Here is a 12527-nt window from a genome sequence, read left to right on the forward strand (position 1 = left end):
TGCAGACGCGGCCCCTCTATGGAGCGAGCCTCCGCCTGACTGCGCGACGGGGCTGGTGATGGCGGCTGGTGATGGGGGAGACCTGCGTTCCCAGCCCGGCCCTGGCACCTGCTCAGCTTCTGGGCCCAGGCGCCCCCGCAGTCCTGGTTGTGAGATTGGAAATAACGCCGGTGAGGCAGGGCCAGGCACACGTTAGGTCCATGTAAGTGCCAGCCATTCTTCTCCCAACACCCACCCCAAGACCTCAGGCCGAAATCTGTGTGCGAGGCGCACCCATCGGGCCCACACACTAGCGATCAAGACCTGAGTTCCAGTTTTGTCTGCTACTGACTTGCTGAGCGGCCTTGGGAAATATGCCTTCCCCTTCTGGTCTTCAGTGCGCTCTTCTGAAATTAGACGCCGAAGTTCTGTTGGGAGGACTGAATGGGGTAACCCTTGAGAAAAGGCGAGGGACATAGCCCCTGTGGCGCTCTGAGGAGTGACTTGTGACTGCATCCTCGCCAAGACTTCAGGTCCCAGCAGCCGCGTGCAGCCCAGCCCTGTCTTCTGTAAATTCAGATATTTAGAGGTCACCCACTCAGATGGGTCCCACAGGAACCTCACATGGAACATGTCCCAAGGTGAATACATCATCTTCCTACCCCCAAACCAGAGGGTGACGTCTAGGTTCTCCATCCCACATCAGAGAGAAACCCAAGAGCCATCCTTAAGGTTTCCTTCTCTTCCATTCTCCTACTACCCAAGTAATCACTAACGCCAGTCTTTCCTACCTCTTTAATGTCCCCCAGTCTGTCTTTCCCATCCCCACAGTCACATCCAAGTCTTGGCCACTGCATATTACTTAGCTGGGGAACTGCAACAGCCTCCTGACTTGTTATTCTGTTTCCAGTCTTGCCCCCTCCAATCCTTCATCTACACTGAAACCAGCCTAACCTCCTAAAAGAGAAATCTTACCATGTCACTCCACAGGTTACTTGCCAGCCCTCCAAACTCTAACCACATGGAACTTATTTCTGGTCTCAGTGCCAGGCCTCTGGGTCTTCTCACATGCTGTTCCCTCTGTCTGGAACACCTATATTCCCTCCTTACTTGGCTCACTTCTGCTTGTTCTACAGATTTCCACATAGACACTTCCTTTGCATTGCTTCCCCCATCTGCCCAACCCCTAATTAATGTAGGCATCTCTCCTATTTGCTCTTAAAGTGGGAACGCATGATCACTAATCTCATGGTGAATTTATTTTGATACAAACTTTCTAGAAAGCAAAAGGAAATGTGTGTCAAAATTTTTTTAATATGATCATATCCTTCAATCCAGCCATCCCTCTTTTCAGAAATACAAGAACACCTTAAAGATGTACTCCAAGATTTAAGGACAGTGATATTCAGCAGAGTGAAAAAGGCAAACAACCAACAGGGTGCGATAAGGGACTGGATTGTATACTAGTATTGTATACTAGTATACAATAGAATACTATGCAACTATTAAAAAGGTAGAAGAGTAGGGAAAATCGTTCACAATGTATGTTAGGTGGAAAAGAATGTTGCAAAAACTTAGGTACGTCCAGTATGGACCTAATTTTTTAATTAAAATTCACTTAGAAAATAAGTATCTGGAAGGACATACACCAAAATGTTAAGAGTGTCATTTCTAGGTGATGTAATTTTAGATTTTCATTTTACTTATCTGTGTTTTCTTCCATAATCCTATATTTGCTAATTATGTAATTGTTTTAAATTAAAAGCGTGAAATAAATGTTTGTTGACTGGATATTTTTATCCAGAGGCGTGAGCCAGCCTGGCTGGAATCAGTGGACCTTTGGGAGCTCCTCACCAAGCTGAGGTGGGGGAGAGGGTGGCTCAACAGGAGAACAAAATGCCTCTCGCCGGTGCCCGAATCAGTGGGGAGGGAAAACAGTTGCTGTTTTGGTAGAAACGGATACGGAAGGAATTTTCATTCATTGAAGAACCTGGAACTTGTCTTGGGAATTTCTAGACGGGTAGTAGTCAGTGAGACCTTGGAAGTATTCAAATTCCACCCCCTCATCTTGGAATCAGGGAACTTAAACCCGAGGTGATTGGCAACTTGCCAAACCTGCCAGATTGCACATGAAGATAATGGCAGAACTGGAATCTGAACATGTTTCTTCACTCCCTAGTCCCTACTCATTCCAGTATATTTCCCACCCCATTCCTAGAAATTGATACCAAGATTCGCTACACACACACACACACACACACACACACACACACACACTCACACATGCACATACACACAGAGGCAACCTGCTTGATTTCCATCCAAAGCTCATACATCCAGAAAGCAGACCACCCTTGGATTCATTTAACTTTTTACATGGGGATCTCATACTGATCCTTAAGAAGGTGACCTACCTAAATCTCCCACCAAACTCTGTTTTAAAGAACATCCAACTCTAATGATTATATTCCAAACTCCACTGCTTTATCTCTACAAGCCCTTTTCCATAAGGTAATCTCTCTCTTATATTTTTATATTTTTATTCTCCCAATAGCTATAAAATATAGGCGTTATAGCAGGTCCTCAACATTGTTTTGTTCAATGTCATTTCAATATAACATTGATGAGATATCTTAGGAACTTAACTCATGTATATCAATTAGGTTCTGGCAAAATTGGTTTCATCATATGTCATTTCATTTAAGTCACAGAACACACCGATGACGTTGAGGACTTATTATATTGTGCTTTCGCCCTATGATGAAACTGAAATTCAAGGAGGTTAAACAACTTTCTCAAGGTCACAACCATAAGTGCCATAGCGAGGATTCAAACTCCCACTCTCGGTGGACTCTGTCCTGTACCCGTGTGGGCCTGTGTGCCTGGGCTACATTGCCACACCAGATGTCCCTTTTTATAGTCTGAGAGGCATTTTTAAGACTCACAGAAAATCTGAACTAAAGAGACCTTGGAGATCCTCATTTCACCTTTTGTTTCACTCTTCAAACAAACCATGATGTTCAGAGTGCTTTAATCCAGCGGTCGCCAACCGGTGGTCCGAGGACCACTGGTGTCCATGAGGTCCGAAAGGTTGGCGACGGCTGATTTAAACCATGAACTATGGACAAAGGGCTAAACTTCAAACCCAATTCTGCCACTTACTAATCATGTGACTTTGAGCAAGTTACTTAAACTCTCTGTGCCTCAGATTCCTCGCCTGCAGAGTATAGATAATAATAATTCATAGAATTGTTACAAGGATTAAATGAGTTACAACATTAAATTACATAAAACAGTGCTTGACACACATTATCATTACTATACTATTATTACTACTAATGAGAGTTTATGATGCACCAGGTGTTAAAATAATGAATGGGAAAACAAAGATGACAAAAACATTATCCTCTCTTCAGAGTACTCCTGGAAGGAGAGTGCAGAAACCATATATAATTACAATTTAATCATGTGGTAAACTCAATAACACAAACTTGTGTGGACACCCTGAGAGTAGATGTGACTTGTCCCAGGAAACAGCAGAATCAAGACTTGAGCTCAAGTCTCCTGAGCCTCTTTCTATCCCACCTCATGGATTAGGAATTTGCCAATGGCATATGTACATGTGACCCAAAGTCTTTCCACATAGCACCCAAAAGAGGCTCCCAAGGCTATGGCTGCCTCAGCTGAAGATGTTACTAATGTCTAGGGATAGTCAATAAACACTTGCTGAATGAGTCAATGAGTTGAAGGCGTTGGTGAGAAGACAACCAACTTTCCCCTCAGCTCTCTCCTCTTGAGCATACAGACATGAGGCCAAGGCACAGGGCAAAGCAATGATAAATCCTGGGGGACAGCTGGCCACACCCTCTTCATCCTCAAAAAGGGTGGTTCATTGGGGTACCACCAGTCACTAGCTCCTCCTTTGCCATAGCTATTTCTGATGCCTTCAAGGGAAAATGTTTACTTCACTCAATGTAATCACTTTCACAATTGTTTTTAATTTGTTTGTGACCAACTCTGTACAGAGGAAGGTGAGTCAGCCCAAATCCCTCGGGGAGCTTGCATTCCAGCAGAAGAAATAAACCATAACAAATTGCTATCCTGCAAGGTAGAATGTGTAAAAAAGGGACAGACCAAAGATACCCAGAATCCACATGATAAGAACCTCACAGTAGTGGCGGGCTGAACAACAGCCCCAAAGATGTCCGTGTTCTAGTCCCTGGGATCTGAGAGCATTGCTTTATGTGGCAACGGGTCTTTGCAGGTGTGAGTAAATTAAGGATTATCTGGGGCAGGCCCTAAATGTATTCATAAGTATCCCTACAAGACGGAGGCAGAGGGAGATTTGACTACGGAGAAGTGATGATGGAGGCAAGAGGTTAGAGTAATTCCAGAAAGGGGCCATGAGCCAAGGAATGCAGGCCACCTCCAAAAGCTAGAAAAAGACGTGAAACGGATTCTCCCCTAGGGCCTCCTGAAGGAATCGCTCTGCTGATACTTTGAATTTAGCCCAGTGAAGCCGATCTGGGACTTCTGGCCTCCGGAAATATGAGAATAAATTTGGATTGTTTTAAGCCACCAAGTCTGTGGTGATTTGTTTCAGCAGCCATAGAAAATGAATACAGATTGATTGCCGACTGTCTGTTAGGCACTCTACTGGGTTTTATACATGAACTCTGGAGCCAGGCTACCAGGGGGCAATTCCTGGCTCCAACATTTTTCATCTGTGTGGCTTTGGTCAACTTAACTCTCTGGGCTTCAGTTCCCTCCTTTATAGAAGTGAAAGAATATTTAGCACCTCCCTGCCCCCCATAGGAATGGTGTGAGGAGTGATGTGTAGGAGATCTTACTAATGCTCACCATTATTTGGTTCTCCTTTCCTTCTATAGGGAATTCTACAGTTCGTGCCCCCTTATAGTAAAGTGGCACCACCTGGCTGGTTCTGGCCCATGAAATGTGAGCAGTGAAAAGCCCCTGTGGGACCTGGACCACATGTGCCTGTGAGCAAGTCACAAGCTCCTCAGACACAGTGACATGATGAATGTCCCTTTCAATATACACTTTCTAGGACTCTGAGCATCATGTGACAAATGAACAGTAAACAAGAGAGGAGGAGAGAAGAGATTTAAAAGGAGTCATGGGGATAGTGTGAAACGTGTGTAGAGGTGTCTGTGATATGGATTCCCCAGAGCACATATGGGCACCAAGAAATGTGGCACAGGGATGAACTTCGTTTGTTATTATAATAATGTATTAATTATGGCAAATAAGACTGAGTTTCCATCTACAGTTGCTTTTTAAAATAAATTTGTGTCTTTTAAAAATGAGTTGATTTAAAGAGTGGTTTGTGGATACGGCAAAAATTGTAAAGGAGGAATCAAAAGACTAGCATATGGGCAACTTCCCTGGAACAATGAAAAGAACGTGTGCTTTGGCATCGGGTCAGGGTTGAATCCAGTTCCTCCACTTGCTGGCAGTGTGACCTCAATCAAGTTACTCAAGCTGAGATTGTTTCCATATTATTTTTTAATGGGGATCATCGTTCCTACTTCACAGGGTGGGTATGAGGATTATTGCTTACTTTCACTATTGCTGACCTTGTATTCTCTCTTCTCATTGTTGCCTGTGGGTCTTGACCCAATTTAGAGATTGGGGACTAATCCAATCCACATTCCCAGAAGGCCTGGCCAGGCTCTGGGGAGACAGAGCCCAGTAGGGGTAGCTTCCTGCCCTCCAGAAGCTCCCAGTCTAGTGGTGCAACTGACACAGACTCAAAGATCCACAGTCCACAGCCCCAGTGCTGTGGCAGACACGCAGATGTGGTGGTACAGAGGCACTGAGATGGTCTGAGGAGAGCCACAAGTGCCAGGGATGGGTCTCAAGCCATGAGTAAGCTTTCAACAGGCAGATGTGGGCATGGAATGCATACTAGGTTACCTCACCTCTTTGAGCCTCAGTTTCCTCTTTTGTAAAATACAAATAATACCACCTACCTTTCCAAGTACTACTTTGAGGATTAAGTGGGATAAAGTCTGGCAAGAACCTACCACAGTGTCTGGTTCATACTAGACATTGGTTAAATGGAGGCAATTACATTACTATTGTGCTAGATTAAGAAGGCCCCAGTGGGTGGCCCCCTCTGTAATAGAATTATTATCTTCTCCTTCCCTGTGACTCACCTCAGGAGCTGGCCCCAGCGGCTGGGATGTCCCAGGCCCCTGGGCAGGTTGGAACTATCAAGCTCCCTAGAATAACATCTTTATTCAGAAGAGATCCAATGTTCAAAGGTCAATTTTGCAAATATAGACCCTTGGTCCCCAAGAGAAGTAACATGATTACTCCCCAGTGTCAGAGCTGGGCCTCAAGTCCAGATTTCCACCACATAGGAAGAGAAATACCATGGCTTTGAGTCAGCCTGGGTCCTCTCAGTCTCGTCCGCAAGAGCCTGCTATGCAGGAGCCCAGACAGACCTTTTGGAAGAAGCAGGAGTGTGGGGTGCTGGAGACCTGGGTTTAAATCCACCCAGTTGCTGTCTGAACCAGGGCCACAGCCCTTTCCCACTCCAGGCCTCAGTGTTCTGAGACTGGGTGGGGTGGGCTGATACTCCCACCTGTGGCTGACTATCAAAAAACCATCAGGATAGCACAGACCAATCAGGGCTGACACTGGCAGGATCCTGAGGGTCTGCTCCTGGCAGCTACACATCAAATAAATTCCAGTCAACTCCCATGAAGTTCTATACCTCATGTTGTGTGGGGGTGGTATAGAATATTCAGTGTGTATAGTATGTGTTTCCCAAAGTGAAAACGAGTCAACCACACATCTCCTTTCCCTTCTCTCCACCTCCCCTCAAGCGCCTAGGACTGTGTCTGATACATGCACTGTGTGTCCTGCAAGTTCCTTTTCCTTAGGAAGATCCACATTCCCAAAGAAGAGAAACAGACCTTGTGATTTTTAAAGCTTTATTGAATTATAATTTATATACCACAAAACTCACCTATTTTAAGTGTACAATTCAATGATTTATAACATAAATTTACAGATCTGTGCAACCATCACCATAGCCCAGTTTTGGAACATTTCCATTAACTCACTAAGATCCCTCATGCCAATCACTCCCCATTTCCATCCTCAGCCCCAAACAACCACTACTCTGCCTTCTGTTCCTATAGATTTGCTTTTTCTGGGCATTTCATATAAATAGACTCATATAAAATGTGGTCCTTTGTGTCTGGCTTCTTTCACTTAGCATAATTTCTCTGGAGGTGCATTCATGTTGTGGCATATGTCAGTATTTTATTCCTTACCTCATTCATTCAGATACCTGGCACCTTACCAGTGCCCAGCACATAGTAGGTGCTCAGTAAGGGGCTGAAGAATCTCATACAATGACTAGAGGCTCATCCAAAATGAGGGCAGCTACACACCAAAGAAATTCTAGTCAACCCCCAAGCTGCTGTGGATGAGGCACTGATCCCCATGCCTGCTGTCAATGATTTGAATATAGCCATTTATTTTTAAACCTGTGAATGTCCACCAGTTGACTTGTCGTGCCCTCAACTTCAAAGCTGTGCTTCAGCTTCCATTCACTTATTTCGAATTTGCCCTTATTTGCCCCTCATCCTGGCTCTGAAAGCCACGGTGACTCATTGCTCTGCAATTAACTCATCTTCCTCAGCCCTGAATTGCCTGAACTAGTTGGAGAAGAATGTTACTCCAAATATAACTAGTCTCCAACTTTTTTATTGATTTGTGAGAGAGAGGAAGTGATAGGGAAAGAGTGTGTGAGAGAGAAAGAGAGAGAAACATTGATTTATTGTTCCACTTATTTATGCATTCATTGGTTGATTCCTATATGTGCTCTGACCGGGGGTCAAACCTGAAACCTTGGTGTATCAGGGCAACACTCTAACCAACTGAGCTACCTGTCTCAACTAGCCTCCAACTTTTATCATAAAACTGTCTATCTCTCCCTCCAAGTCTGTCAATTTTTTCTTCATATACTTTGGAACTCTATTTTCAAGTGTGTAGATGCTTATAATTGTTACATAATTTAATGCTTATGGATGGATTGAATTTTTATCGATATATATTGTCCTTCTCTATCTCTTGCAACCTTTTTTACTTAAAATTTATTTTGTCTCCAAAAGCACAGGCAGCAAACACAAAAATAAACAAGTGGGACTACATCAAACGAAAAAACTTCTACACAGCAAAGGAAACCATCAACAAAATGAAAAGGCAATCTACCAAATGGGAGAAAATATTTACAAACCATATATCTGATAAGGAATTAACATCCAAAATATATATATAAGGAACTCATACAACTCAATGGCAATAAATAAATAAATAAATAAAACAAGACAAATTTTTAAATGGGCAAAGAACTTGAATAGACATTTTCCCAAAGAAGACATACAAATGGCCAACAGGCATATGAAAAGATGTTCAACATTACTAATCATTAGGGAAATGCAAATCAAACTCACAATGAGATATCAGCTCATACCTGTTAGGAAGACTATTATCAAAAAGTCAAAAGAGCCTGGCCAGCCTGGCTCAGTGGTTGAGCATTGACCTATGAACCAGGAGTTCACGGTTCAATTCCCAGTCAGGACACATGCCCGGGTTCTGGGCTTGATCCCCAATGTGGGGCATGCAGGAGGCAGCCGATCAATGATTCTCTCTCATCATTGATGTTTCTATCTCTCACTCCCTCTCCCTTCTTCTCAATGAAATCAATAAAAATAGATTTTTTTAAAAAGTCAAAAGATAACATGTATTGGTGAGGTTGTGGAAAAAAGGGAAACCTTGTGCACTATTGCTGGGATTGTAAATTGATATAGTTGATTATGGAAAATAGTATGGAGGTTCCTTAAAATTTTTTAAATAGAACCACCAAATGATCCAGCATTCCCACTTCTGGGTATGTATGAGAAGGAAATAAAAACACTATCTCAAAAAGCTATCTGCACTCCCATATACATTGCAATACTATTCACAAAAGCCAAGATGTGGGAAACAACTTGAATGTCCATCCACAGATGAATGGGTAAAGAAAAGTATATAGCCTTGACCAGTTTGGCTCAGTGGATAGAGCGTCGGCCTGAGGACTGAAGGGTCCCAGGTTCAATTCCGGTCAAGGGCATGTACCTTGGTTGCGGGCACATCCCCAGTAGGGGGTGTGCAGGAGGCAGCCGATCGATGTTTCTCTCTCATCGATGTTTCTAACTCTCTATCCCTCTCCCTTCCTCTCTGTAAAAAATCAAGAAAATATATTTTTTTTAAAAAAGAAAAGTATATAATATAGATATGAAAAAAATATATTATTCAGCCTTAAAAAAAATCCTGCTATTTACAACATGTATAAATCCGAAGAATGTGCTAAATGAAATAAGCTAGACACAGAAAGACAAATATTGCATAATCTCACTTATACATGGAAGCTAAAATATAAACAACAACAAAAAAGTAGAACTCATACTAACACAGAGAGAAATGGTGGTTACCAGAGGCTGGGGTAGGGGGGGAAGGAGAGATATTTATCAAATATTTTTTTAAATCCATTTTTGTCTCCAGTTCCTAGCACAGAGCGCCTAAAACCTTTGGAATTTCCTGAGTGTTGAGGTTGATAGGAGTGTCTTTTGTTGTTCAGAACAAGCTCCTTTCACCCATACCTGAGTTTATACAAACCAGGTCACTCTCGCAGGCTCCAAATAGCCCCAGGGTGGGGTTGCCAGAAAGAACAGGCAGATTAGAGGGTGGAAACCTTCAGCACTACCTTCTTAGCCTGACCCTCGAGGGGGTGAGGGGGAGATGGGCTAAAGGATAAGTTCAATCACCAATGGCCAGTGGTTTACTCAATCACATGTATTGAAATGTCCTTTGAAAAGCCCTAAAAAGTGGATTTGGAGAGCTTCTGAGTTGGTAAACACATCAAGGTGCTGGGAGGGTGGCAAACTCCAATTCTATGGAGACAGACATTCCTTTCTACTCAGAACCCTATGTACCTCCTCATCTGGCTGTTACTTATACCCTTCATAATAAAGTGCACATTTATTATGTACTTATATGTGTTTTCTGTATTGGTATATGTATTGATATATGTGTGTATTATGCATTTATGTATCTTTTGTGTTTATTAAGTGTCAAGTATAGCATTCTCTGGAATCTTGTGAGTTGTTCTAGCTAATTACTGAACCCAGGGAAGGAGAGGGGTTGTGAGAACTCCTGACTTTGTATCCAAGTCAGGCAGAAGTGTAGGTAATTGGGGACCCGCTCACTACTTGCAATTGGCATCTGAGTGAGTGCAGTCCTGGAGGACTGAGCCCTTCACCTGTGGAGTCAGTGTTAGAACTGAATTGAACTGTAGGACATCTAGTTAGAAAAGACACATTTTTGGTGCCAGGGGAGGAAAAGAAAACCCCTCTCATTTTGCAGATGAGGACCCTGAGACTTGGAGAGGGAGAGCCACCGTCCACAGTCACATCACTGGCACCATCTGAGCCAGGGGGTCTGCTGAACAGGGCTGGAATCCTAAATTTACCATCAACTCTCTCACCTTCCACACGGGTACGCCAAAATTAGGGACCCCTGCTGTCTTCCCTCACAGAGTGGCTTCAAGAAGCCATTCCGATGATGGCTGTGGACCATTTTGTGAGTTGGGGAGCCAAGAATTGGTATTCAAAAGGACCCAACCTCACTGCTTACTACAAGGGTGACCAGGAATGAGCTAACCTCTCTGGATTTGTGTCCTCACCTACAAACTGGAGGAAATAGCCCTGACCAGTGAGGATTTAATTATGTATCAGATGTCCGTCACTCAGTGCACCCGCTGAGCCAGGAGGCTCCAGTAAATAGTATCACTTAATAGCAGAATGTTTGATCCAGGAGCTCACAAAACATAGTTGTTTGTTTGTTTGTTTGTTTTAACCAAAAGACGGGAAGACATAAAGTCAAAGCGAGATTGATATCAGGGAATGTGATTTACATGGAAATAAGTAAATTCTGAATAAACAAAACTGGCCAAGCCAGGTGTGAAAAATAAGATCCTGAGGTTCTGGTATTTTTAGAAGCCATTTTGCCTGTCATTCTTGCTTCATTTCCCTAGCTCTCTGTGGGAATGGGTTTTTTTTAATAATTTGACTGCCTAGTGTTCAAACAAATCCTCATTCAGTTTGATCAACAAATGCCCTCCATTCATTTTCATTCATTCCATTATCTGTCCATTTAGTAGACATTTACTGTATACCTGCCTTGGGGCCAGGCACTGCAGTAAGTGTTGGTGACACAGTGGCCACCCAGACCCATCCCTAGTATCGGGGAGATTCTAGTCTTAGTCTAGAAAACAGACAACTCACTCACCAGTCAGAGGAAGGAGACAGCTTCCCTGAAGAGGTGGTATATGAGAAATCACCCCGTGAAAGGTAAGAGAGAGAGGTGAGGACCAGGTAAGAGAAAATCAGAAAGATATTTGGAAAAAAAGGGCATGATGAATTTTTTCCATTCCCTGTCTTTGCCTGCTTGTTCTAGCTCAAGCAAGTGTTTAATCTGCTGCAAATTTCCAGCACCATCCTTCAAGATCAAAGTTCTTCCTACCTCTACAGACTCCTCTTCCACAACACTTACTTGGTGTTCTTTAAGAGATTAGAACAAATAAAAGCTATAAGGTCCTAGCTGGTTTAGCTCAGTGGATAGAGCTTCGGCCTGCAGACTGAAGGGTCCTGGGTTCAATTCCAGTCAAGGGCATATGCCTGGATTGTGGGATCAATCCCCAGTAGGGAGCATGCAGGAGGCAGCTGATCAATGATTCTCTCTAATCATTGATGTTTCTCTCCCTCTCTTTTCTTCTCTGAAATCAATGAAAATATATAAAAAAAATAAAAATGAAATAAAAAAATAAAAGCCATAAGGACAGAACTTTCTAGAGATATAAAATGATGTAGGTGGGAGTTGAAGGGCTTTATCACTTCCTGTACAAAATCAATGAAAGAATCTCCATTTAAATATATTCTGGAAAATAGAACCATAAGTAGTAAAAAGAGAAAAATATCCACAGACAGAAAAAAGTTAACACAAAAGAATGAAACTCAATCCAGCTTCAAACTTCTATCTATAAAAGTAGTGTGAAAGATAATAAAGTAACGTACAGAGTTTTGAAAAGAAAAATGTTGTGATCCAATAATTTTACATAAGACCCACATAGGAAGAGGACACAGAATCTGAAAGAGTAGTTCTACTTCTTAAAAGAAATGAAGAGGAAGAGGATATCAATCCTAAGGAATTTCCAAAGATAAAGTTTTAATAAAAATTAATATCTCACAGTCAGAAATATAACATTAGAAAAACACAAGATAGCTGATCAGAACTGCAAACACTGCAGACTTAAGCTATTAGAATTATCAGTATAATCCTATATAATAAAAGGCTAATATGCAAATTGACTAAACAGCAGAACAACCAGTCACTATGACATGCACTGACCACCAGGGGGAAGATGCTCAATGCAGAAGCTGCTCCCTGGTGGTCAGTGCGCTCCCACAGGG

The sequence above is a fragment of the Myotis brandtii genome, unplaced genomic scaffold, assembly GCF_000412655.1.
Source record: "Myotis brandtii unplaced genomic scaffold, ASM41265v1 scaffold320, whole genome shotgun sequence".
Lineage (NCBI taxonomy): Eukaryota > Metazoa > Chordata > Mammalia > Chiroptera > Vespertilionidae > Myotis > Myotis brandtii.